Source organism: Eschrichtius robustus, chromosome X, assembly GCF_028021215.1.
Source record: "Eschrichtius robustus isolate mEscRob2 chromosome X, mEscRob2.pri, whole genome shotgun sequence".
Taxonomy (NCBI): domain Eukaryota; kingdom Metazoa; phylum Chordata; class Mammalia; order Artiodactyla; family Eschrichtiidae; genus Eschrichtius; species Eschrichtius robustus.
Window position 1 is genome coordinate 34,403,213 of NC_090845.1, and position 23,217 is coordinate 34,426,429.

A 23,217-nucleotide genomic window follows, 5' to 3' on the forward strand; every position below is an offset into this window, starting at 1 on the left:
GCATGGCAGAAATCCCAGCTATAAATTAGCAAAAGGATGTCATAAAGATGAGAGAGCATTTAGTGGGAAGGAGTGCCTGTGTGTTTATGCTGAAACTAAAGGAGTTTTCTTTTTTTTTTTTTTTTTGGTGTTGTTGTTTTTCAAGGAATATTTAATAACAAGGTAGATAACATATGCCTATCTAACATGTATTTTTATATCACTGAAGCTAAAGCAAAACATCCTGTTTATTGGCAAGTATGGCCTGTATGTGTACACTACAGTGCAATTCTTAAAATACTGTAATTATAATTTCAGAACCTCAGAATCTGAATAGGTGCCAGTGTTCTCTCCTTTTTTTATATGGGAAAAGAAAATCCTTTGAAAATCATTTGAAGCTTGGACAAAAATTCCATAGCTATATTCTTAGGATCGCTCTGTAGAGTCTATGATTCAGATGATACAAGGGAAGCTCCAATTCAACTTTTTAGAGAAGACATTCCAGCTCTCATGATCTCATCAACCAGGAGAATGTTGGTGGCAATCACAGTGCAGGAATGAAGAAGCTGTTTCTTTACACAATATTTATCCCTTATGCCTACTTCTGCTGCTACCATTGGCTCACCTGTATTCAAGTCTACACCCACAAGTTGACCTGATTCTGAATGTTCTGCTTGAACTTTAACTAGTGTTTCCTGAAGGTCAGAAACAGAGTTCTGAGCAAGAACCTTGGGAATCATGAGCAATGCATCAGCAAATTCTTGAACTCCAAGTTGGGTCCTGCCCTTTACACTGGACTTGTATTTAATCAGGGCTTCTGCCACTGCCACGTCCACTGCACCAGCACCTGGAACTACACAGCCATCATCAGTAGCATTTTTAACAGCCCTCAAGCCATCTCTTTTTGCATCTTTGATTTGAGTAAGTGTATGCTTATTTGGTCCTTTGATCAGTAATGTGACCGAGCGAGGACTGTTACATTTCTCAATAAAGGTGAACTTCTCTTCTCCCAATGTATATTCATAGACAAGTCCTGCATGTCCCAAACAATCAGGATTTAGGTCATCAAGAGAATTTAGGGCTACTCCACCACAAGCAAGAGTCAGCCTTTCCACATTTCTCCTTTTAGCTCTGTGCAGAGCTACTATGCCTTCTTTTGCAAGAGCATCTAAGGAAAAGGGGTCAATTCCCCTTTGATTAATAACAACAAATCCTTTATCTGAATCACCACAGACTTTCGTTTTCAGGTCAATCATTTTTTTAACTCTGTCTTCAATGAATTTTCTTTCGGCTTTCACGAGTTTCTCTCTCTCCTCTGCACTCTTGTAAAAAAAAAAAGCCAGAATTCACTTCTGTTTTTCCATATTCTGATGACACATTCATTGCATGTGAGGATGTACGCATCTTCTACTCTCTTTTTCATATCAGGATGCCATGCCCCATGGTCCAAAACAAGACCTCTGATTAAGCTTGCATCAGTTTCAGATTTAGGTTTCATCTCCATGATCTCAACCATGAAGAGGTCAATAGGTTCATCTTGTTTTTTAATGGCTAAAATGGAGTCCACTACAGCCTCTGTTAAGACATCAGCAAGTTCAGCATGAACTTTAGTACGTAGAGATGTTCTGGCCACATCTATAAGTGTTTCCCTGTCCATCTCTTTGCTTAGTTTGACTTGTTCCAAAAATTGAAGTGCCTTTTCCTTTGGAGCTTCAGATCCTTCTGTAATTATTCTGGGATGAAGACCTTCAGAAATGTAGAGATCCACCTGCTTCAGGAGCTCTCCAATGATTAGGACATTGGAAGTAGTACTATCACCAGTTATGTCATCCTGGGCTGTTGCTACTTTGGCTATTAAGGAGGCTGTTGCGTGTTGAATTTGCATTTCATGAAGTAGCACATTTCCATCTTTAGTGAGCTTGATGTCTCCAGCACCAGAAACAAGCATCTTCATGGTGCCCTTAGGCCCCAAGTTGGTCCTCAGCACGTACTGCAGCCCCCAGGCCATGCTGATGTTGAGGGCCAACACCGCGTGGTCTCAGGCCACCTCAGCCTTGGGGTTCAGGGTCTTCACGGCCACCATAGCTGACCCAGCAGAAGAAAATGAGGGAACCCGGCGTCTGGAAAGCCCAGAGCCGGTTCAGCGTGGCTGGGAGGCACTATCCAGGTCTTCTGGAGAGGGAGTTTTCTTTTTTATTGTTTGAATATTTAAATAATGTTAATAGCTTGTGAAATTTCTTTTTACTTAGGTCACTGATAATAATAAGAAAACCTTCCAAATACAAGTGAGAACTATTCTTTTCTTATTATTTATTTATTTGTTTGTTTATTTTGGCTGCACTGGGCCTTAGTTGCGGCATGTGAGATCTTAGTTGTGGCATGTGAGATCTTTAGTTGAGGCATGCATGTGGGATCCAGTTCCCTGACCAGGGATCGAACCTGGACCCCCTGCACTGGGAGTGCAGAGTCTTACCCAATGGACCACCAGGGAAGTCCCTGAGAACTGTTTGTTAGACATTTGCTTTTCACCTCTATTATGTAAAAATTGAAGCCATATGAGGATTCAAGCTGAATTATTTACTACCTCAACTCAGTGGACAGTCACCACTCCTCCACTACAGTTTGGGCTTTAAAGATCTAGTATAAGGTAAAATGAAATACACCTCAACAACTCTGTAGGGAAAATGGGTCAGTCTTATAGTTCAATTCTTTTGGTTTGAGATCCCTTACAGAACTCATATCCCCTTTAAATACAGCTGCCACCAGTCGATATGATTTTTTTAAATTCATTTTTTCCTGGTCTTGAGTTACTGAACTTTGGCCACAAATTGCATTGTATTTAGGGCCTCTGCATCTCAACTCTAAACTTGGAGCATGTGTCTAGAAGAGAACAGAAACAAAACAAGCAAAAATCAAAATAAAATAAAAACCCAAACTAAAGAATCACCCTTCATCTTTCTTTACATTCTTGCTTGTCTGAGTCCTTCCTTACTTTTATGGCTCATGACCTGTCCCATCTCCAAACATTTGATATCTGTTGCCACTTTTTAATCATATTTACCTCATACATCTCATCAATAGTTAGGCTGACTAGTTTGTTTTCAAATCTCAGTAATCACTGTCCTTCATTGCGTGATGACTTGAGAACTAGTTTTTCATATATTTTGGCCAGTTTTTTTTAAGTTTGTTTTATGTGAAAACGTAAATCTAATCCTTATTAATATATCTTGACTGGAGGCATAAGTATGGTGCCATTTTTAAAAATATGATCTTTTATGCCTCTAATCTCACTGAAAGTCAGGCTGGTCAGTTCTCTTTAATGTTCTCTGGGGTCATCCCTCCTTTCTGAAGCCCTCAATTAAGTCTGAGTTCAAACCACCTACAGGAAAATGGCTCTTCCACCATTTACATCTCCCTTTGCAAACCTGCCTTAAACAATATGACCCCGATCAACAATCCTAGTGACCTTGAAGAGACAGCAGTGTGTGTTGGCTTGAAGCGAGATCTTAGTTCCTGCCCAGGAAATGAACCTGGGTAACCTGGCTGAAAACCAGGAATCCTAGCCACCAGTCCGCCAGGGGCTACAGGCTAGAAGCAAAGTTGGCTTTTGCTGGCTTCGCCCCTGTTGAAAAATGAATTTCTCAGGGAGGCAAAAACTGTAAAAACACATACAAAGTTTATAATTAGAGACACTGCACAAGTGGGAGAGCACACAGAGAAACAGTTCGTTTGGTAAGACAGAAGCAAGGCAGAGATGCACACCCTAATGAGGAGGAGCGCACCAGAGAGGGGACTCAAATCACTCATATAGGCCAGTTCTTCCCGGTCTTTGTTTACCTTTGGCTAATTATCTCACTTCTTTTTCCACACCTGACCTGTCTTAGATCCCTTCCCGACATGTGTGCGCATCTTTTTGTCAAGAGGGATTCCAGCACAGAGGACTATGGGGAGATTGACACACCTATTATGGGGTGGTGCCCCCTCCCTTTTTGACCCCCGAGGAGCCTTTCTGCGGATGTGTAGTCAGGGAGGTCTCCTTGACCTCAAGAATGAGAAATACATGGTCTCTTTATCTTTTGTCCAAGCAGGACTCAGCTCCTCCTTGCTCCTGCCATTATCTTTATCTTGGAATATCTGTCCATAGGGGACAGATTCCAGCTGCTCAGCCTGGGGCCCATCCATCTCCTGCTTCACTAGCACTTATGAGTTCCAACAGTCACAATAGAAGCAGTGACCATGGAGGATATGCTTTGCAACAAAGAGGTTTCTCTCTGATTTTCGGTTGGGTCTGTTGATGGATGGAAAATGGAGGAAATCCTTTGACTAATTAAGCCAAGAAAACACCATAGCCTCCATTTGTTGGATGTTTCAGATAAATAGTCTTTGAGCTTGATATGTGTGGAACAGCTCAAATGCTCCATTTTGTAGCTCACTTGTGGGAACAGATCAAGCCCTCAAGTTCCCCTGATGTGTATGTTTCTTACTGAAAGTAGTGTCTTTACTTATTTTTATTTTTTTCTTCAGATTTAAATAACATAAGCTTAAGAATGTGGAATGGGGTGGGGAAGAGCCAAATATGTAATTTTATGAGTAAAAGCACTGAAATTAAATCATCCCGGGGAATTAACTTGCATAGAAAACTGACATCTACAACTTGATTTGACAAATATATGCCAGTTTCTGGTTGACTATGTATTTCTTAAGCATATACTATAGAAGAAGTTGTTTGTAGTATTTGTATTTCTCATGTCTAGGGCATTGGGTATCGTGTTTCAGATGATCAGTGAATGAAAGAAATAAGTGGATCATTGTGGTCCTCCTCTCATTTTTGTGGACTTCAAAAGACTAAAGGGATTTTTGAGCAGTTTATGTATCGGTGATCCATGAATTCATTAGTTTATTCTCACAGGAAAATATTAGAACAACCCAGTGAACATTTGGTAGATTCAGCTTCTGCTTTTTTCATGTGCTCTCTCTTCCAAAAACTTTTTAATAAGAAAATTACTCAGGTAGAGACAGCGTATTCTAAGGCTTTAAGCTAATGTTGGTTCCTAAGCATCCTTCAGATCAACTTCAAGTATGTCCTGGTAGATCAAGGGAGACTCTGTAGATGCAGATATTGGCAACTCTGATCTCCACAGAACAGGAGTGAGTTCACTGCAGAGTTTGGCCCATTCCTAACTCCACCAGGGAAAATGAAGGGCTTCTGCTGCTCTGACTGGGAAACCTGCCCTCACTTCTCAGTGGAAGAACAGATCATACAGTTAGCTCATTTTATATGTGGTGATGTGACAAGGCATAAAGCACTAGAACTACAGGGTTTTATTTTCAGGATTACTGAGCAAGTCCCTTTAATGAAGGAGGAGAGAAGTATGTCTCTTTGCAACTTAACAGGTAAAAATTTATTTTCTCATCTTTAACTGTGTCCAGTGTGCTTATGGATGGAGAGACTGAGCTCACAGGTGACAGCCTTGAACATGGCGTATCACAGAGGCCAGCATCAGGCCCTGCTGTAACTACACTGGCTGGCCAGCCAGGGCTTGCAAGGCAAAGCCAAGGGCTCGCCTTGGGAGCCATTCAGGTTTCATGTTGGAGCATTTAGAAAGGGGAAAGCCAGAGGTACAGAGACACTTTAAAGACCATTTAAGATTGCGAACATACAGGAGGGGAATACAGTGTGCTGAGAATTATAAGAAGTTTGGTCCTCTCACATTTTCCACAGCCTTCATGAGAGGGCCGTAAGAAGGGAGGGCAGGAAAGAGACACTGCTCACTAGGCTTTGGCATGAACGCTGAGTCCGAAAGCCCACGGCTATTCTCTGAAGAGGACTCTAGTAAATCATCCACTTGGGCTCATATCTCTGTTCCATTTCTTTGGTCTAGCAAAAGAGGACAAATGGTGGCCCTCAAAAGATGAAAACTAAGATGTTGTGACTCCAGTTTAAATTATGGAAGCACTTCAGTACTGTCTTTTAAGCTCTAGTCTTCCTTAGCCTTGTAGAGAATATAAAAACCAAGAGGCAGTACTGTTAACTCATCAAGAAAAATCGGTATCCTTTGTGTGGTTTGTGAATGAGGCACGTATTGTCTGTGAGGTGAGGGTGTGAGAAAAGGAAAATTTTTAAAATAATAATAGAGGCATAGGGAAAATGACAGTTTTATTAAGTGGCCTGAGAGATGTCTCAGAGTTGTAGCATTTTTTGTAAACAAGTAGTCTGTGTGTGTTGTCAAAATGCAAAGGAGACTCACATATCACTCCATGCCCAGATCTGGAGAATGATATAAAAGCAAAAGGAAATAATTGAGAATAAACTTTGGACCCCAAATTAATAAATACTTTAAAGAATAGTAGAGATCTCCTTCTTCCTTGGGACCATGGAACCTGCTGACTTGATCAATGCAAATCACAGACGGTTGCTAAGCAATGCCTGTCCTGATGCCAGTCAGGTGATTCTATTATTCTTTGTAGAGTTTCTCTCTGCTTTCTGAGACTATCTATGGCATTTTGTTCTCCAAGAATGCAATAATACTCCTTTTTTAAAAACCATTTAACACTATGAAATCTCAAACATATATATTTTTCTTGAGAATGAAATATGTCTCTTCCTGTCAAAACCAGATCATAAGGTTTTTAGAAAAGAAGATAAAATAGAGAAATGTCAGTATTGGAGATGGCTTTCCATAAGCCGATTAGGGAAATGGGGATTAACACTGATGCTAATGCAATTTGTGTGCAGAACTCCTTTTAACATACGTCCCTGGCATCCTCCAGAGTCTCATGGTCTCCAGGGGACAAACCCCATTACTCAGTGCATTTCAGAGTGCTGAGGACAGAAATCTAAATGAATATATGGAAAATTATTTCTGAAATTGTACTTTCATATTGAGGATCACCTCATTCTTCCCATAACACCATGCTCGTATTTTTTTTATAACATATGTCATATTCTTTATTCACTGGCCTATCTCCGACTGAATGTCAGCTCCCTGAGTTTGGTGGTTTTATCCTTGTGCTTCCTATATTGGTGGAGCCCAGCATCATGTTTCATACACAGTCTGGGGTATATAAGTGTTTGCTGGGAACCAAATTCACACATATGCAATTATACTAGCATAAATTTAGTGCAAGCTTAGTTTTATCTCAGCTCTGCCATGTATGTTTTCTTTGGACATAAAACGTTCTTCCTAAAAATATTTTAACTTTGAATTTTAATTTTGTGAATAAACTAGAATAAATTATACATTTATATCTGACTTCGTGGTTACAAATAGCCTAATCTATACATGGAAACATTTGCACTTCTAGTTTTAGCACAAACACATAAAGAGCAAGTCGTCATACTGATCCTTACAATCAGAAGAAGCTGGACAGACTGGAAATTAATGACTTTTCTTGGACCCACCAGAGAACTAAGGTCACAGGGCAACTTGCTACCCCTAAATCTGAAGAGACAAGCACATCTAGAGAAAGAGAGCCAAGATCTGTTTACCTGGAGAAGAAGTTAATAAAAAAGAAGACACAAATTAGCAATATAAGAAAAGGAAGAGAGGTCATCACTACTGATGCTAGAATACAGGCATACCTTGGAGATATTGCAGGTTTGGTTCCAGACCACTGCAATAAAGCAAATATCACAAAGTGAGTTGCACAAAAAAAATTTTTTTAATTCCTAGTGCATATAAAAGTTATGTTTACACTATACTGTAGTCCATTAAGTGTGCAATAGTATTATGTCTTTTAAAAAGTATATAACTTGGGGACTTCCCTGGTGGTGCAGTGGTTAAGAATCCACCTGCCAGTGTAGGGGACACGGGTTCGAGTCCTGGTCCAGGAAGATCCCACATGCCACGGAGCAACTAAGCCCGTGTGCCACAACTATTGAGCCTGCGCTCTAGAGCCCACGAGCCACAACTACTGAGCCCACATGCCGCAACTACCGAAGCCCGTGCGCCTAGAGCCCGTGCTCCTCAACAAGAGAAGCCACCGCAATGAGAAGCCCGCGCACCGCAATGAAGAGTAGCCCCCGCTCTCCACAACTAGAGAAAGACCATGCACAGCAACAAAGACCCAATGCAGCCAAAAAAAAAAGTACATAACTTAATGTAAAAATACTTTATTGTTGAAAATTGCTAACCATCATCTAACAACACAGGGGTGCCACAAACCTTCAGTTTATAAAAATGCAATATCTGCAAAGTGCAATAAAGCGAAGCACAATAAAATGAGGTATGCCTGTATTAAAAGGATAATAAAAGACCACTACAAAAAACTATGCCCATAAGTTTGATAACCTGGATGAAGTGGACCAATTCCTTGAAATACACCAACTACCAGTGTTTTCAAAAGCTGCCTTTTGAAACACTAATTCTATGGGCAAATACATTGTGAGTAAAACAGCTGATTTAGAAATGGGATTTGGGGACATAATGTATTTACAAATTGGAGTCAGTCTCTAGTTGGATTTTTAGTTGAATATTGGGGTTGACATTGAGAGCAGTATAAACATGCAGCAATTCAAAAATAATTATAATAATAATGATAAGAAGAAGAGGAGGAGGAGGAGGAGGAGGAGGAGGAAGAAGAGGAAGAGGAAGAAGAAAGTCATCCTGAAAAGATTCAGCACAAGAGGGGCTTAGAAACTGCCCGTCTACCTCAGTCTTCAACTTCTTCCATCTCTCTCTGGATTTGTGCCTATTTTAAAGCAATCACATGCTTGGTTCAGTTTTTTTTCCATTTCATGCCCACATTCATGGGAGAATAGAGATGTTTTCCTGTGCCTTGTTTGCAGTGGGATTATCTTCTACCCCCTGAAAACATTTGAACACTGTACTGAGCCAGGTGACCTATAAGCTTCCAGATTCAGACTCGCTAGTCTATCTTCAATTCTTTCAGTGTCATAAGGTCCCTCAAACCTCCAGGTCTTTGGTCATGCTGTTCTACCTGCTGGAATTTCTTTTCCTCCTCTTCTGCCTGTATGCTAACTTTTCTGGTTAATCCTTACTTGTCCCTCAAGAATCGCCTCACTTGATGCTAACGGGTCCCCATAAGCATCTTCACAGTCCTCAGGCTGACTCAGAAGATGCTCGCTTTTCATCTCATCATACAGCATGGCAGTGACTGATGTTCTTCCACATGTCCTCTTCTCTATGCTGAGCATCTTGAAAGTCAGGGCTGCTCGGTGCCTGGCCTTTAATATGTATGAAATGAGTGCATGAGCCGGCGATGCTCAGGAATGAGAGGCTATGGGTGAAGGTTTAGGAAAACCTTCAAAGTGCTCTTGGAATGAAGGAACGGAAAGTCCACAAGAAGGAAAAAAGTCAACAGGGAACGAATAAACTTGCTTGGGATAGTGCACTAAATTTCTACACCCTTTTCAGAAAAAAAATGGTTTGATGACACAAGTGAAAGCGTAAGTTGCCAGAACTGATGGGCCCAGATCCAGTTTTATTCCCCAGGAATAGAGAATTAAATTTCATTGTAAGAAGAGCAACAGGAAGCCTTATCTGCTGGTCATACCTATTGGTAGGTATTTGCAGGGATGTTCTTATGACTTATTATTCATCAATTGCTTCTTATGAACAAGCAATTCCCACCCTAACCAGGTACCAGCAGCCTGGTAGTTGGCATCTGACGATAGCTTCACATCTACTAGATCGAGAAGGAAGTGGGCTTTCTCTGCTTCCCTGTAAAGGACCCACGGACATTTACTGCCATAAGGGGCTGCTATACTTGGTGTGCAGTCATCAGTAAACCAGGCACTGAAGTCCTGACTTTTATCTCCTCACTGCACTCACAAGTGATTCATCTTTTCACAACCGTCTGTAGCAAATCAAGAGTAAAGTAACAGACATCACTGGTAAAACCACTTGGGATTACCAGGGAGAAAACAAGGATTCATTGGTCGCAAGAGATTATACTTAGAGAGGGGAGAAGTGAAAGCTGTGAAGCATTTGCAGATTCAGCCTATATGGCATGTTTCCTCAGCACAAGCTCCTTGAGGATGTTTCTGTGATGCAGAAATCAATCTATGGCATCCAAGTTGGCCCTTTATGACCTGTTCAAACACCCATCATACGAAGCTTCACCTTTTCGTGTGCCCTATCGTCATGCAAATACCTCAGCACACTGTGCTGCTCAGCATTTCAGATTATCCCCCTTTGGTCAAACAAACCAAAATGCTATTTCTGGGATTCTTTTCTTCCCACCATCCAGATTTCTCCCTCATTCTGCTACATCCTCCAGTGAATTTTTTTTTTTTTTTTATTGCTTTAGAGTTCATGGATAATATTTCTTTTGGAAAGATACCAGTAAATCTTCACATTTTACTTTAGCGCCAAACTGACATTACACAAGAGAGAGATCTGCAATCCATCATAGGAAGGGAAATTTAAATGAATGCCATATAAAACATTCTACAAAATGAGATAAAATCTTCCCACGTGCTAGGGCGGGACATGGTTTTCTTCTTCCTGTGGAGAAATAAGTTAACAGAATTGACCCAAATAGATGCCTAGACATAAAACATCACAAGCAAAATGCAGCCATGGATTGGGAGGAGGAAAAGGAGGAGAGAAAAATGCAGGATACCAGCAGTAATTTTAAACCAAGAACTTACAGATGATTATGCTTATGTCCGGATGGAGAAGTAGTTATATACTCCAAACAAGGCTGCTTTAAACTGTCTCTTTGAAAGAGAATAATAGATGGGTGAAAAATAATTTTGAGAAATGCCTCAGGGGATAATATTTGAATCCATCCATACCTTTTTGCCTTGCTCAACTAACCTAGGCCTGGGGGAGGGGATTCTCTTCCAGATCTATTTTTGATCTAACAAAATACTTATTAACATTCAGAACAGGCACACAGCTCAGTCATTTGTGCTCTCACTGCAACAAAGGATCCTGACAGAGGCTGCCAATCACAGGCGTGCATCTTCCTAGACACAATGACGGGTACAGACTCTGTGCCAGGGAGTCAGAGCGCTCCTCTGGGATTTGGGCTCTGCTCCGCCCCTCTCTGATGGTGAAGCTGTGAGGACAAGAGCTGTGAGAGCCAGGCTGAAGACCGTGTGGAAGACGCTGGCTTACAGAAGATAAAGGAGCCCACCGCAGAGAAACAGAGCCTGGCAGAGACAGCACCACTGTTCCCACTGTCTCAGAGGCCTGGCCGCACCACTGCCCACCTTCCCTTGGCTACTGCAGCAGATCGAGTCCCTTTGTGCCTCAATTTGTTCAAGTTGAGTGTCTAGGACAGTCCCTGACTAGGATCTTTAAGATAAAATTATCGACTGCATTTGTTTTTCCTTTAGTTTTGTTTTGTCTTGTTTAATCTACTGCTCCTAATACAGTGTTTGGCATGGAGTAGAACCTCAAAAACATAAAAAGTAAAATAAAATGAAAAGTAGCCTAGAACACTGACCCCTGCACATCTTCTTTCTTGAATGAATATTCGTGGTAAAGTGATATGCTAAATACACTAATAATCCGAATAAAACAATTACTCCTAAATGAAAATGAGACATTCGACTTTACAAAGGAAGATAAGACTTGTATTCTTTACTCTTTCAGCAAATTTTCATAGAAGATAAGGGAAGTCTTTGAGACAGGCTTCAAAGAGGCAGAAGAGGCAATAGGCAAAAAGATAAAACAAATCCAGATAGGAAACTAATGTTAGGATGAGGACACTCAGTTCATGTTTTGTTCTGTTTTGGTCTGGTTTTTGTTTTGTGTGATATACTTTTGCCGTTACTAACACTGGAGGTACATTTTACTGTACCTTCCCTAGTTTTAGAACTGGTGTATACTGAAGGGGACCAGAATATGCCACCCCAAAATATGCCTCTTTGGCGTAAGGATTATTTTGAGCTGCTTAATATTAAGAAATAGACACAAGAGAGGCTCTGAAAATCAAGTAGAAGTTACTCTTTTGTAAGGTAAATTTAAATTTATAAAGGAAATCTCCATTTGTAAGAGTTTCTCCCTTTCTGTACCAGTAAGAGGAGAATGACTAAAACTCTAGAAACTCTTATTGATAGAGAAGGCAATGACTTAAATCTGCGGAACAAACATACCCTGTTTACTGTGCTTTGCCTGATAACCTCCCATAACTGTCTCACCCCCACCCCCAATATGTTTTGTCTTAGCTGAAAGTGGTATTTAAGGTGGTGGCTTGAGCCATTTCAGGGAGTTACTCAGTTTTCTTGGGTCTTTCCCATGTATACAGCAGGTATACGTGTTTTTAAACTTCTGTTTGTTTTTCTCCTATTAATCTGTCTTTTATTACAGCCAAGCAACTAGAAAGGAAGAGAGAAAATTATTCCCCCCCCCCCAAAGAGTTAATTATAGCTACAGGTTGGTGTAGCATGGAGAAACAATTGTGGTTTAGACCATCATCTGTTGACTGAATCTTCAGAGTTGTGTACTTTTCTTATAAGCATCTCTTAAAGAAATTTGAACTCTGTTATTCTCAAACATTTGGCACTGAATGAAAAATTCAAAAGACAAAGGAAATGGAAGTAGTGGTAAGTTCAAGGAGAAGAGACAGAGAAATCGTGACAAAATGCTGGCATAGGAATAGAAGGGAATAGATGAAGTATAAATTTTTAGAGCTTACCCTAGCATGAAATTTTCTGTTTTTATTGTGTTAAAAAAAAAAAAAAGCACAGAACAAAATTTAAAATCTTAACCATTTTTAAGTGTACAGTACAGTAGTGTTAACCATAAGCACATTGCTATGCAACAGATCTTTAGAAAATTTTCATCTTATAAAACTGAAACTTTATACCCATTGAAAGTGTTAAGAAATGAAATTCAACTGAGTAAATTTTAAAGATCCTATTGGCTGTATTCAATGATTCATGCATCAGGCAGCACCCAATCTAGCAGATAGAAGGGAGCTCTCAGGAACTGTACAAAATGAAAGACTTTTATAGGCAGAAGGGAGTGGGAACAAGGAAGTTATACTAGGCCAAAAAAAAAAAAAAAAAAAAAAAAGTGGGTTGATTCTTGCAAGGTCTCTTTCCTTTAGGCAGTGTCTGGGGTCTCTCAGGCAGATTATCTAACTAATGCTGATTAGGTGATTCCTGATTGACTGGTTTAAGATTCCTTTTGTGGGAGAGCCAAAACTATAATTCAGTTAAGTCTCAGTTTGGTGACGTGGGGCTTAGCATGAACGACTCCATTTTGGGTGTGTTGTCTTGATTTTAATGAAAGACAACTCCCCTTTTCCCCATGCCTGTAGCTCCTGGCAACTACTGTTCTATTTTCTGTTTCTAAGAATTTAACTATTTGGGATATCACATGTAAGTAGAATCAAGCAGTAATTGTCCTCTTGGCTTATGTAACTTAGCATAATATCCACAAGGCTCATCCATATTGTGGCACATGATGAGATTTTCACCTTTTTTAAGGGAGAATAATATTTCATTGCATGTATATGCCACATTTTCTCTATCCATTTATCTGTGATGGATATCCACCTCTTGGCTATTGAGAATAATGCTGCAATGAATATAGGTGTGCAGATTATCTCTTTGAAATCCTGTTTTCAATTCTTTTGGATATATACCTAGAAGTGGGATTCCTAGGTCATATGATAATTCTGTTTCTAAGTTATTGAGGAGCCTCCGTACTGTTTTTCACATCAGCTGCCCCATTTACATTCCCACCAACAGTGTACAAGGGTTCTGCTTTCTCTACATCCTCACCAACACGTCATTTTCTGGGGGTTTTTTTGTTGTTGTTGTTTTTCTTTTTTAACAGAAGCTCATTAAGCTTCCAAAAGACAATTATTTTGAATTACTTGTCAATTAATTCATAGATGTCTGTTTCTTTGGGGTTAGTTTCTGGAGATTTTTTTTTTATTAATTGAGCCATGTTTCCCTGTGTCTTCATATGCCTTGTTGGTTTTTGCTGGGATTTGGGTATTTGAAAAAAAAAAAAAAATCCACCTCTTCCAGTCTTTACAAACTGGCTTTGTACAGAAGACCTTCACCAGTCAACCTGGCTAGAGATTCTAGGGGCCTCTCAAACATTTTCTGACGATGTGTCTTCTCTGTGCTTGTGCATATAATTTCCCGACTGCACAGATTTTCCAGTTTGCTTTTCAGGATCTTGTAATGTCTTGTTCCCTCCAACGTCTATTATGGTTCTCTAGGTGCTTTGTTGCTACAACAAGCCCCCAAGCTTTACTTTGTTCTCAGCAGCCCCCAGGGTTCAAAAGTAAGCTGGTTCCCCATCAGCACTCCAACTCAGGGGAGACAGAAGCCAGTCCCTCAGGCAGCCCCCTGAATGGCTGGAATACTGGGTATACGTTCCACTTTTCTCTTACCCTCCAAAGGACAAGCACTGAGTTGAGTGTTTTCTTCCAGTCACCCCAAGCTGTGCTGGCTTTGGGGAAGGGCTATCATGGGTGAAATGTAACAATTTTTCTTACCCATTTCAATGTGACTGTTCTTGGCTTTCCCCTTTCCTGGGGTGCTGAGTCATCTTCAATGGTTTCTGGAGTTCTCATAAAGGCTTTCTGGGCCATATATTGCTGGTAAGTCAGTGCCTCTGTGGGGGACAAGGTCTGAGGGTTCCTTTTCTGCCATCTCACTGACATCACTCCTAAATCTCCATCCGTGTTTTATGATAAGGATCAAGTCACTGGGAGGAGAGAAATGAGTTTTATATACTGAATAATTATTATAATCGTTGACTTTTCTTTAATGCTTACTATGAGGGTGACACATGGTATACAGATGGTCCCAACTTAACGATGGTTCAACTTATGATTTTTCGACTCTATGTTGGTGCAAAAGCCATACGCATTCAGTAGAAACCGTACTTTGAATTTTGATCTTTTCCCAGACTAGAGATATGCCCTATGGTACTTTCCTGTGATGCTGGGCAGTGGCAGCGAGCCACATGTCCCAGTCAGCCACACCATCATGAAGGTAAATAACCAATGCACTTATAATCGTTCTGTACCCATACATCTATTCTGTTTTATACTTCCAGTACATTATTCAATAAATTACATGAGTTATTAACACTTTCTTATAAAATAGGCTTTCTGTTAGATGATTTTGCATAACTGTAGGCTAATGTAAGTGTTCTGAGCATGTTTAAGGTAGGCTAGGCTAAACTATGATGTTTGGTAGATGAGGTGTATTCAATGCATTTTCAGCTTATGATATTTTCAACTTACGATGGGTTTATAGGGGCATAACCCCATCATGAGTCAAGGAAGATCTGTATGATAAAATTCTCACAACTGTATCAATAAAGATTCCAAATACCACTTCCCTCTCCCAATTTACCCAATAAGAAAACTAAAAAAGAGGGTGGCCTAAGGGTGCTTTTCTAGTCAATAGTAGGAATGGGGTTTGCACCAAGGCAATCTAAATCCATGGCCTATGGGTTTAACAAGTTGCTTCAAAGTCTTTAGTATTTGAAACTGTAGGATTATATAAAAGCCAAAAACAAACAAAAAAGCAAAACAAACCCCAGGAAGTTATTTAGTTTTGTGAGTTAACATGAATTTTATTGTTTAACATCATAGGAAACCAAAAAAGTCACAGGTAATAAAGCATTAAATAACATAGCTACACATACAAAACATTTTCAGAAATTCTTAGACTTTGGGGGAAGAAGAATGTTTAACCTGAAGTTGACTTAAATCTGATAAGTATACCGTTCAAAGAGAGATTGATTTCCACCAGTTTCTGCATGGGATCATAGTTCTGTCTCTGAAGTAATCCCAGATGCCCATTAGAAGAGCCTTGACTAAAACATATTAACAAGCCCTAAATTTGTTTAGTCAACGGAAACCTCCATACACGCTCAGGGGGTAGTTTTCCAAACCCAGTCAGATGTAGGGATTTATGGCATATTAGCTCCCTTCAGGATAACTTTATGTTCAACCCCCCAAAACCCAGCAAAACCCTACAAGCTGGTTCCATCACCCCCTCACTAACATCTCATTCAACTTTCCCATGGTACACAGTGATTTGTGGAATTTTATCTCTTCCAGTGCTCAAGATTCAACTTTGCCATGGTTTCTTTATTGCAAGTAATAAGAACAATTACTTTTTTTTTTTGGTTTTAAAGTGACAGGATCAGTTTTATTTTTTTATATTTTTAATTTTTTTATATTTGTACTTTTTTTTACAGTAGGTCCTTGTTGGTTATCTATTTTATACATTTTTAAAATTTATTGATTGATTGATTGATTTTGACTGTGTTGGGTCTTTGCTGCTGCATGCAGGCTTTTTCTCTAGTTGTGGTGAGTGGGGGCTACTCTTCATTGCAGTGTGCGGGCTTCTCATTGCAGTGGCTCCTCTTGTTGCGGAGCACGGGCTCTAGGCGCGTGGGCTTCAGTAGTTGTGGCACATGGGCTCAGTAGTTGTGGCTCACGGGCTCTAGAGCACAGGCTCAGTAGTCGTGGCGCACAGGCGTAGTTGCTCCACGGCATGAGGGATCTTCCCGGACCAGGGCTTGAACCCATGTCCCCTGCACTGGCAGGCAGATTCCTAACCACTGAGCCACCAGGGAAGTCCAGTTATCTGTTTTAAATATAGCAGTGTGTACCATGTCAATCCCAAACTCCCAATCTATCCCTCCCTCTTACCCTTCCACCAGGTGGAACAATAAGAACAATTTCTAAGGCAGATCATGTCAATAAATTTTCTTCAACTACTCATTACTCATTACTCATTTACTCATTTTGCTTTCTCTTTTTTTGTGTTTTTGCAGTTTTAACACTTCGTATAAGATGAGAGAGAAAGCTGAAGGGTATTGGCCAGATATTTTCTTTGTAAAATACTTGTTCTAAAGTTCCAGTACTTAGAAAAATGTTAACCTCATTTATCATATTTTTAAAAAGCCAATAAAAACTAAGATAAATCTGGGTCACACATACACACACACACACACAAAACAGTATATTATGTTTCTTATTTATAAGTCACGGCTTTCTTGTTATCATTCACCAAGGACTTACCTGATTCATAAGCTAGCGGCCTCCAAATTACCCTCCCTGCCTACGGCTTCTTCCCTTCCAATCCTTTAAATTAAATTGCATTAAGTAATAATCATTGCTAAGGGTAAAAGAATAAAAAATTAAAACAGGTTCCCTAAAGCACAATTTCTAATAAGCAAAGCATAGATGAGAAAGTAAATGTAAATGGAAGGTACAAATGCAAGAGAAAAAAAACCAACACTAGAGCAAAATCTCAGTAGAACTTCAGATGCAATTATTCACTATTGCTGAGCAGAGTTAGGGCTCATTAGTTCTGGGGAAAAGTAAAAATATGCATGAGGGCAAATAAAGTTGGTTGATTCCTCATAGCGCTTCCTATTCCCTCGGCAAATATTACCATTTCACTCCACTTAAAAAATAAAATGAATAATGCTTTTTACTGGCCTTTGGAAAACTTCCTCTATGCATTGAATGTCATTTAATTTGGCTCATAATCCTCCATGAAATAGTGTAAGGGTGTATATTACTAGTTTTAATATTAGTGGGTAGGACTATGGCTAAGTAACTTTTTTCCAGGTTACTGAGAGGCTTAGTATTCAAGTCTTCTGCCTCCTAAAATAGTCACTTGGCAATACAAAAATAAAATTATAATTATGGATATGTCTACACAATACCAAAGTAACAGATGGATTTAGCTAGAAAAACAACATGCACATTTATGGAATTGTATACTCAAACAAATATGAACTGACAGATTTTTCATATTTTCATTTTAATTTGGGTGTTGTGAGCATATAGCTGAAGTGTGACAAAGCCCATGATAGTAATTGAAATTCAGAGCAGTCAGTTTTAGAAAACACTTACTGTGTTGATCATCTACACGTATTGTACTTTTTGACACATACTTATTAACAAAATTTGTTTCCTATCACTCATGTCTGTCCTCTTAGTGGCCATCACAACCAAGTATTTCCTATGCCTGAAATACAGCAGAGTGTGAAGTGCCACTAATTTCCTTTGATGTCATAATTTCAGAGCCATGTAGAGAGAGTAAGTAGGAGCTTCATTCAGTGTCATGGTGACAGCTTGGCTCTCTTCGACTGTACATAAATCTAAACTAGGGAGAGTGTGTGCGATGTGGAGACAAGAGACCTGGCTTGGGTGACCAAAGGAATTATCTTTGTCCCAGCTCTATCATCACCTTCATGGAGGAAGTTGGAAATGTCAGCTAGCCCTTTTTAGCCTCAGTTCCCTCAATTTCAGGAGAGAAGGAGGAAGGAAGGGAGGGAGGGAGGGAGGAAGGAAAGAAGGGAGGGAGGGAGGGAGGAAGGAAGGAAGGAAGGAAGGAAGGAAGGAAGGAAGGAAGGAAGGAAGGAAGGAAGAAAATGAATGGGGGGGAGAGAAAGAAATGTGGGAAGGGAAGGGAAGGAAATAAATGGAGAGGGACAGAGGAAAGAAACAATAAGGGAACAAAGGGACACAGTTTCCGAAATATGAGTGTTATTTCATGTGCCCATAGAATTCATATCTCATCTCCTGCCGCCCGCTACCCTTCCACTTGAATAGAGACATTTTCACTATGTTCATTCACTTAACAAACACCTACCATTTGTAAACATTATGCTTTGTGCCAGGAATACCACAATAAATACCACATCCTGCCTCCATTCAGAGTTTTCGGAGTGCAGTGAGGGTAATATACATTAATTTATATAACAAGACAGTTATATCACTGTCACTTCTGTGAATAAAACCCGTCACAAAAAGGATGACATTTTTTCCATAAGAAAGTACTTTTTGTTTTGTTTCCTTTCCATGCTCTTCAGGTATCACTTCTTTTATGTTTTCTGACTTCTCTGCTATCTTTAGGCTTCTCTGGATCTGGAGCAGACAGCAAAGCAAATCAGTAGGCCAAAATAAGATTGGCCAAAATAGGATTTCCTTACTGTCTTGCCAGGATCACCTTTAATTTTGCAGTTTCATCTTCCAGTTCTTTTTCTGTTTTATTTCTCTTACTCTTCGCCCCCCACCCTGCCCCCAGCCCATTCTCTCAGGTTTTCCTCCCACTGGACGTCAATCTATTGGTAAGGAGGCTACCCTAATAATTATCCCAACAGGGGCATTTCTCCTAATGGTTCTCACCTGCCTTGTCTGGCAGCACAGGCTGCAGAGCTCACCACACAGATTTTTGGACTCTTTATCTCCGTATTCCCAGGGATTCATGCAAGGAGCCAAGGAGGAATGGTTTGGACCAGTACCTAGGCTCATCCTGCTGCTGGACCTAGTGTGATACATCTGTCCTCTGTTTTACCTGCAAAATAATTAAACTACAAACAAATTCTCTAGGTCACCAGAGCTGTTAAGGTCCAAATACGCCTGCCATCTGTGTTCCCTGAAAATTACTGAGTGGAAGATTGTGCTTGGCAGGTATTTTCTGTTCTCCAAACAGGCATTTATCAATCAGCAAATTCAGTGCTTTCAAACTCACCACTTAGTAAACATCACAGCTCATTTTATAGATTTGGAAGTGTTGGTATTTCTCTGAGCAGGCTCAGAAATAGTTTGGGAAATGCTTTTACATGCCGTCCTGCCAAATCCCCCAACAGACAAGTAATTCTCACTTCCTACTCACTGCCAGACTATGTTCCAAAGCCAAGATCAGGAAACAGACTGTTTGTAGCCTCCAAAGGAAAGAAGGTTCAACTATTAGAGACAGATGATTGAATAAATAAACCCTACAACCTAAACCGATTTGTTCACGCACAGCTATTAGTTTGCTTTTGGTAGATACACAACAAGAGCAGCCACAGTTCTGATGTGGGTAACGGCTGAAGAAGCCCCAAAGCCTCACTTCCAGGTCATACTAAAAGCCAGCTTTGAATCAAACTCTAGCATATACCCATTTATTAATTACCCATTATCACGTGTCCATAAAGCAGTTTAGGCAACTTGGGAGTGGCACCTGATAAGTGCGTTTTTAACAAGCATCTTAGATGATCCTGAAGCACACAACAGTGTTAAAACCACTGCCTCAAGCTGTGCCTACATCAGAGCTAATGGCTACCTTAGTTCCCCCCTTTTGGTCTTTTTTTTTCTTTTTTTTAATTGAAGTATAGTTCATTTACAATGTTGTGTTAATTTCGAGTGTACAGCAAAGTGATTCAGATATATATATATACACACACACGTATTCTTTTTCAGATTCTTTTCCATTATAGGCTATTACAGGATATTGAATATAGTTCCCTGTGCTATACAGTAGTTCCTTGTTGTTTACCTATTTTATATATGGCAGTGTGTATATGTTCATCCCAAACTCCTAATTTATCTCCCCCACATACCCTTTGGTAGCCATAACTTTGTTTTCTATGTCCTTGAGTCTCTTTCTGTTTTGGAAATAAGTTCATTTGTATCATTTTTTAAGATTCCACATATAAATGGTATCATGTGATATTTGTCTTTGTCTGGCTTACTTCACTTAGTATAATAATCTCTAGGTCCATCCATGTTGCTGCAAAAGACATTATTTCATTCTTTTTTATGGCTGAGTAATATTCCATTGTATATATGTGGCACATCTTCTTTATCCACTCATCTGTCGATGGACATTTAGGTTGTTTCCATGTCTTGGCTATTGTAAATAGTGCTGCAATGAACATTGGGGTGCATGTATCTTTTTGAATTATGGTTTTCTCTGGATATATGCCCAGGAGTGGGATTGCTGGATCATATGGCAAATCTATTTTTAGTTTTCTAAGGAACCTCCATACTGTTCTCCATAGTGGCTGCACCAATTTACACTCCCACCAACAGGGTAGGAGGGTCCCCTTTCTCCACGCCCTCTCCAGCATTTATTATTTGTAGACTTTTTAATGCTGGCCATTCTGACTGGTGTGAGGTGATACCTCATTGTAGTTTTGATTTGCATTTCTCCAATAATTAGCAATATTGAGCATCTTTTCATGTGCCTGTTGGCCATCTGTATGTCTTCTTTGGAGAAATGTCTATTTAGGTCTTCTGCCCATTTTTGGATTGGGTCGTTTGTTTTTTTTTTGATATTCAGCTGTTTGTATATTTTAGAAATCAATCCCTTGTCAGTAGCATCGTTTACAAATATTTTCTCCCAGTCTGTAGGTTGTCTTTTCGTTTTGTTGATGGTTTCCTTTGCTGTGCAAAAGCTTTTAAGTTCCATTTGTTCATTTTTGTTTTTATTTCCATTATGCTAAGAGACGAATCCAAAAAAATATTGCTACGACTTATGTCAAAGAGTGTTCTGCGTATGTTTTCCTTTAGGAGTTTTATAGTATCTGGTTTTGCATTTAGGTCTTTAATCCATTTTAAGTTTATTTTTGTATATGGTATTAGAGAATGTTCTAATTTCGTTCTTTTACATGTAGCTTTAGGAGCTAGAAGAGACTGGGAAAAAGCTACTGGAAGGCCGTCGAGGGAAGGTAATATTTGAAGCCGATTGGATGTGTATTACACATGCTCTTCAGCTTTGTTTATTTTACAAAGCATAGAAATTATCTGTGGAAGTTGATTTTAAGTAGAGAGGCATGGAAACTAACCCAGGCCTGGTGAACCTGCATGCATGCTGTGGGAGAGTCGCATGTATTTTGCAAAAGATCTGTTGTTGATTCTAGTGCACAGCCGTGTTTGTGAATCATTGATATGGAGCTAGCTGTGCTGACCTAAAGCAAGTAGACTGCCAGGTCTTTCTCCAGTGAAGATGGGTTTATTCAGGATCAGCAGAGAATTGCAATTCTGGGCCTGCACCCTGGCGAGCCTTGTGCAAGTGCTCGCCCAGCAAGGGAAGGAAACTGCTTTTATAGAGGGGGGAAAAAGAACTTGGGAGGCCCATAGTAAGCGAAGAGTCCATGGCTTTTCATTGGCTGAGTCCTTGCCAGGAAAGAACAGGAATCTTTCTTCTTTCTACCTGCTGGACTCTGTAATCATCGTAGGGCACGAGAGCTCCCCTTTTGGTCTTCCGACTATTTAATTGAGGTTTCTGTTTATTAATTTTGTACAGCTAGAAGCCACTTTCTGTTTCTTCAATCCAAGTTTAGAGCTTCCACCAACAGAAAAACACTGCACATTTCTGCTCCCAGAGTTGCTATTAATTAGCACTGCAGTCTCAGACATGTCACTTAATATATCAGAGCTTCGGTTTTCTTACAAGAAGTCACTTTAAATACAAGCTAATACAGATACTCTGATAAAATGTTATCCATTTTATCCCAGTCATTCAAAGGCACAAGTCTCTGTTACAGGTATAGCAGGAGGCAATATTTTGACAATAACCAAGGTTTTCTTTTTCCTGTTATTTTTAACAATCTTGGGCACACCACCCAATTGGGTCGCCGGTATTCCATGAGTCAGGAAAGGGCTAACTCAGCTGGGAATTAAAGAAGTTAAGTGAGTTTCTGAGTAGATTTTATAAACTCATAGAACACAGGTTGTGAAAACCTGACATTGTGGAATGCCAAGAAACTCAGCCTTTAAGGAAGCAGACCTAGAGTTTATGCCGTATGTATTTAACTCAAAAGATTGTATGAGGATGTAAGAACAGTTTCCTGCCTATGGGCAGGTAAAGAACCCATGTATTTGGCAGAGGTAATCAAGGGAGTTAAATTGTGGATTAAATATTCCAGGGTTACGTAACAGGGTTTAGTGTGTGTGAGAAATCTAGACAGAGTTAGTGGGACCCAAACATAAAGAGGGGTTAGTGAAAGGCCCCTGGAGAAGTCCCAAAGCCACTTTGGCATCTGAAATCTATAGAGTAGCAAGTTGTAAGTGCATGTCCCTCAATGTAGTAGGTCAGAGAGCATCTAAAATGGCATCTTCCCTTCAGAGGGATATAAAAATGAATAAGAGTGGCCTGGAGACTTAGAAGCCTCAAAATGACAGGAAAATGAAGGCACGCATCGGCTTGTAATAAATTGGGCGTGGCAGAGCAGAAAGAATATGGTCATTTGAGCCACAGAGGTAGTTGATAGATGTCAGTCATTAAAATTGATTAAGCTTATACATCTCAGCCAAAGCCAGCATGGGTTCTTAATTCTAATGTTAAGTTATACATTATCTATCTATCTACCCATCCATCCATCCATCCACCCACCCACCCATCCATTCATCCATCCCAAATGCCAGCTTATTTATAAATCCCCCTGGAATATAGATCAGGACAAATAGAAATAGAAGGAAAGGGAAAACAGGAAATTCTACCTTAGGAGAGACTGAGTTTCAAACCAGAACTTACTGAATGTACCTTGAATT

General features: G+C 39.9%; 1 pseudogene; it reads right to left on the reverse strand.

Moving 5' to 3' along the window:
• Positions 1–433: 433 nt before the first annotated feature.
• On the reverse strand, positions 434–2,062 carry LOC137756922 (T-complex protein 1 subunit zeta pseudogene; annotated as a pseudogene).
• Positions 2,063–23,217: the final 21,155 nt, after the last annotated feature.